This window comes from Schistocerca serialis, chromosome 11, assembly GCF_023864345.2.
Source record: "Schistocerca serialis cubense isolate TAMUIC-IGC-003099 chromosome 11, iqSchSeri2.2, whole genome shotgun sequence".
NCBI classification, from domain to species: domain Eukaryota; kingdom Metazoa; phylum Arthropoda; class Insecta; order Orthoptera; family Acrididae; genus Schistocerca; species Schistocerca serialis.
Genome location: NC_064648.1, coordinates 182,246,295 through 182,252,347, shown reverse-complemented (window position 1 = coordinate 182,252,347; position 6,053 = coordinate 182,246,295).

Sequence of the window (6,053 nt, the reverse complement as noted above, 5' to 3'; positions counted from 1 at the left end):
AATATCTGATAATTCAGATGGCAAACTTACATTAAAACATAAACAGTTATAAAATCGGCATCATGTCAGAAAATGGCGCACTGTCAATGGTCAGTTGCAGTAAGCAAAGAGTGGTGTGGGGTCTCCAATTAACAAATGATGGTGACTGAGATGTCAGTGCCCAATATGCAAGTGAGCTAAAGGTATCTCCTCATGACGAGAGGGGCAACAGGAAGTCATACGAGCCATTGCCAGGTGTTTAATTTTTTGGAGTTTGTTCTCTTATGGAGAAGACCAGTGTTCTTGACAGATGGCACAAATATTTTCGATGTGTGGCAACACACAGATCATCTGAAGGGACATAACAGCTAAAAAGGCATGGGTAGTTGGACTGCAGCCTCATCAGCAGCTTCATTCCATGACATTCTGACGTGACCAAGGACTCATGAACATCACATCAGCTCCATCATCAGTGAGTGAGTAGAGGCGTTCTTGGATTCGTTGTATTAAGTGATGGTATGTGTATAGTACACAGATGCTCTGGAGGATACTAAGTGAATTGGAACATAACATGCAACTAAGAAGCCAGTGTCTTAGGAAAGAAGGGAGCAAAATATGGAAAGAGTACAGTCAGGCAGAGGGACTTCCTGCTGACATGACAGAAGAAGAAATATGAGTGGGTATTGAAAGCACAGAGATGAAACAGAGGAGTTAAAATTTCTAAAATCACTGGGGGGACATTGCAATCAAATTACTAATTCAAACTGGTGTGCAGAAATCATATGTCTGAAGACATACCATTAGACTTGCAGACAAATATCATACACAGCATGACGAAGATAGCAAGAGTGGGTAAATATGAGAACTATTGAACAATCAGCTTAAAGGCTCAAGCAACCAAGCTGCTAACAAGAATAATAAACAGAAGAATGACAAAGAAACTGAGGATCTGTTTGATGACGATCAGGTTGGCTTTCAGACAGGTGAAGGCAGCAGAGAGGAGGTTCTGAATAGCACTTGATAAGCAGGACTTAAGAAAAATGAAGACACAGTCATACAATTTGTCGACGTGGAAAATGTGTTTGGAAATATAAAATGGCGCAAGATGTTCAAAATACTGAGAAAAATAGTGGTAAACTATGTGGAAAGATGGGTAATATAGAGTATATACAAGAAACAAGAGAGAACAATAAGAGTGGAAGACCAAGTATGAAGCATTCAGTTTAAAAATGGTGTGGGCTTTTGCCCCTACTGTTCAATTTATGCTTTGAAGAAGCAATGAGAGAAATAAAAGAAAGCTTCAAGCACGGAATTAAATTTCAAGTTGAAAGGATATTAATGATAAGATTCACTGATTACATTGATATCCTCAATGTGAAAGTGAGGAAGAATTACAGCACCTTTTGAATGGAATGAACAGTCTAATGAGCACACTTCATGGAATCAGAGGAAACTAAGGAAAGGTGGAAGTAAAGTGGAGTAGCAGAAATGAGATCAGCAATAAACATACCATCAAGTTTGGGGAACATGAAGCACGTGAACTGCAGAAGTTCTGCTAGCTTGGAACAGATGAAGCAAGAAACAGACTAGCACAACCAACTGGGGCATTACTGCCAAAAAAAAAAAAAAAAAAAAAAAAAAAAAAAGAAGCGTACTAGTGTCAAATTTTGCCTTTAATTTGAGGAAGTAATTTCTGAGAATTAGGTTTGGAACACAGTATTGTTTGGAATTGCATCACATAATGTGGGAAAATCGGAAATTGAGATAATCAGTGAGTTGCACATCTTAACGAACGATGGTGTAAATGGCTAAAAATGTGGAAAACATTGAGAAAACACGAAGGGACAGGACATGTGTTAAGATATCTGGGGACAACTTCTATGGTACTGGAGAAAGCTGTAGAGTGTAGAGACAGACAGAGACTGGAATACATCACATGCAAGTACCACCCTGAAAAGAAGGGCTGGCGTAGGAGTAGAAATCATGGTGGATTGGATTAAACCAGTCAGAAGGCTGAAAAAAAAACCATATTAGACTAAGCAAGGCTTATAGTAGCTATGCATACTTGGAAGTTAAATCATTCAATATAGGTACTGTATTAGAATCATACACTACCTCATTAAAAATCTTTTTATAATGAAATGCAAAACTGGCTTTTTATACTATACAGAAGGTCACTGATTGTGCAAAAGGAATATAAACATGTAACTTATATCTTTGGATGTTTATACAGATATCCGTATTCTTCATTGTCATCCTCACAGCAGTGTTGCATTATTATATTACATATTGCTGTGTATTATTTACTCTGCGCAAATTATGACAACATCAATAGCATGCAAAATGCTGTATGATGGCAAATAAATTTCTAAGTATTTTCATTACATAAGATTTTTGCTGATTAAGTTTTAGTGCAGGCAATGGAAGAAGCTCTTTTTGTAATACCAAGGTACTCATGATTGAACACTGTGAGTGACAGGACATAAATCTTGTAGCAGTTACGAAGCACTGCATAGGCCAAGCTAAGTTGGCCCTACTCATGTCTCACATATCCAACACCATGGTCTGCACTGAGTTAAGTAACACAGAATACTGCTTGTAAAATTAGAGAGTAAGCTCATGAAAATCCCTTACCAAGTGGTTTTGTTCCACTTTCATCTCAGTTTCTTCTTCTTTCTTCACCCACAGACTTCTTTCATATTCCATGGCTGCCACACCTGTAGATTCCTGAAACCTGAAAGCCAAACAGAGTAATGTAGCCACATCAGATACAAATCTCTCTCTCTCTCTCTCTCTCTCTCTCTCTCTCTCTCTCTCTCTCTCTCTCTTGCTCAGAATGGTGGACACAGCGATATTGCCTCTACCTCATTTCGTGACCAGCATGCAACTAACAAAACAAAAACAAATCCAAAAGTCATTTACAACAATCTGAAGAAGAACATGAAACTAACGGTACAGCAGCAGAAATAGGTGGTGTTTTGGGCGGGGACAAACAAAACAAATGACATTCTTAACCTAATTCGCACACCGATACGAAAAATAAATAGGGCCAGGAAAAAGGAAGCACTCAATCTGGTATAGTTACATTCCATTAACATATTTAGGTAAGCTGAACTACACAGCAACGAATGAGTAAATCTCCACAAAATTGTATAGGAAAAGTCTCAGCCATACTAATTCCCAATACACAATGAAGAACATTCCGAACTGAAAACAACAAACAAATATGATCTGCTAGATAAAAATGAAGATACAGTCAACCAGGGAAATAAGAAAAATGATTTCATGTCTCCAAGAAGTATCGGGAACTGAGAAAATACCGGTATTGGTGCAGTTTTGCTTGCTGACAGCCATGGAAGAAGACTTGCACAAATTCTTCATTATCAGCAAGATTTATATGTTACAAGTGTTGTGAAACCTGGAGCAGGTTTGCAAGATGTTCTAAAAGCCTATAAAATCAGTAGTTGTGTGTCGCAGAATCAGTGTATTGTAATTTTTAGGTGGCTCAAATGACGTGTGTAACAATGAACTAAAAGTAGCAAACAGAATCTTAAGAGATGCACTATGTACATTAGGTGACCAGAAATTGATTGCGATTGGTATACCTCACAGGCATGACCTTATAGAATCTTCTTGTGTAAATAAAGAGATTCAAAAAGCAAACAGGGGTTACAGAAAGATCTGCAAGACCAATTCAAATGCTTTTTTTCCCCTTGTTGATTATTTAGAAAGACAGCATTTCACAACACACGGAATGCATCTAAATAAATGGGGCAAATCACAAATTTGCCAAAAAATCAAGGCCTTAGTGAAAAGTGTTTTTTATGACAGTCAGAAATGTGACAAAATTTCACTGCCAACTGTAAAGGAGATGTGCAAAATATCTTTCCTACAAATAAATCCTGCTACAGCAGTACTAGAACAAAAACAATCGATTGTAGTGCAAAGTGTTGAGACAGAAGTTATAACAGTGGTAGCAGGTAAAACAACACAGTCAGGACCAGAGAACAAATAAACAGCAAGAGTGACAACATATTCAGCTACAGAAACAACTACATCATCAGATACAACAGTAAAAATATCCACAAGGACACAACCTGCAAGAGCAAGACAACCACTATCAAGAAGTGAGGATTTTTACTGTCCACAGATGAAGACAGCACCTCCATAGCTCATCACAGAAGTGTTTGTCAGATTAAAATGAAGGGAAGGCAGTGACAAATAGAGGTAAGTGATGAATCAGATATGCCAGGCAGAAACCCCAAGTTTATAATAGTCCATCAAAATGTGCAGTCATTGCGAAACAAAATTAATGAGCTATAAGCATTACTGTCAGATCAATTAAAACAAGGATCTGTAATGTCTTTTAGTGACCATTGGCTAACTGATGAGATGTTAGCAATCACATGTATAAATGGTTATGTTATGACATCTCATTTCTGTAGAAAAAAATCTACACATGGAGGAACACGTATATTTGTGAAAGACAGTATCAGCTATTGCTGCCTAAAATCTCTAGAAAAGCTAGGAAAAGAAGGAGATTTTGAAATTTCTGCTGTAGAACTAACCTCAATAAAAATAATCATCATTTGCCTGTACAGAAGTCCAAACTCAAACATAAAAATATTCTTTCACCAACTTGAAGGTAGTCTTGACAGTATCAGGGACCTAAACAAAACAGTTATAATATGTGGAGACTTTAACATTGACTTTAACAAAGTTTCAAAAGATACACATGATCTTATGGCTATTTGTGCAACATACAACCTGCTCCCAATTATAAATTCCCCTACTAGGATTACAAGTGTATCCAGCACCACTAATGATATGATATTGATTGAGGAGGATTACCAGGTTGGTTGCACCAGTAATCACACCCATTTAGCAATAGTTCATTTATTAACCTTAACACATACAATGATCACAAAGAACTGAAGTGAACATGGCGGAACAGCCAATTGATGTTGATGTCGATTTCATCGGTGCCATATAGCACGGCGCCAGGTCGGCCAGCGGTTCACGGGTGGAACGGAACGACGACGACGATGTCTCTGGTGGGCGTGGCGAACACACGAAGCATGTCCAGGGTGACAGGTGGGAGGGGAACACATTTCCCAAGGTAGCAGGGAATAGCGGAAGTTGTGTCATGAGCACTGGATGAAGAGAAACACACGATGAACAGTGTATATTCATGCAGTATTATTGAGATGTCATGGATTATGTCCAGGGGGACAGGAACAAACACCTCAAGCGAGGGCACGTTCAAGACGGGGTGGCATGAGAAACCTCGACAGGGCGAGGCAGGCGACGGTGGAGAGGTCGAAGGGACAGGCGAGAGTGTGATCATAGGTAAGCTGGAAGTGGGGAACATGTGGTCACTCGATGGAGTGTGTGAGGCCAGAGTAGAGGGCGAGGTTGGAGGAGAACTCGACAATTAGAACTGGAAGTCGCTTGATCCAGTGTGTAAGTCCGACGTGGAGGGAGTGGTCGGAGTGTCGTGAGCAACGACAGTGAGTGGCGTGGTTGTGGCCTGAAGGGGGGTAGAAGAAGGCTCGACATGAGCAGGCTTAAGTCTGTTGAGAGAGACTGTAACAGCTGAATCTTTCATCTGGATGTCATAGGTGTTGGCTGAGTGCCGGAGAGCTCGGTACTGGCCGGTATATAGGGGCTGGAGGGGAGCACGGACAGTGTCATCTCGGAGCATGACGTACTCGCAATTGTTCAGAGATTTTGGAACGTGAACTTTAGGGCAGGAATGTCTGGCAGGTGAAGGGATATGGAGGTTGATGAAGTGGCATCTGACACGGTGCATGAAGGAAGGTAAGTCAGACTGAGGGAGAGAAGTGGAAGGGCTCACAAGTTCGCCAGGGAGAACAATGTTCTAGCTGTATACAAACTCGCTATTGTGCCTTTGAGGTCTTCATTATAAATAGCACGAATGCCGAGTAGCACAAGAGGAAGGGCCTCAGTCTATAGAGAGTCGTGCCATCGAAGAGCTGCCTTGAAAGTGCGGTGCCAGCACTCGACTAACCCGTTACTTTGCGGGTGATATGCTGTGGTACGGATGCACTGAA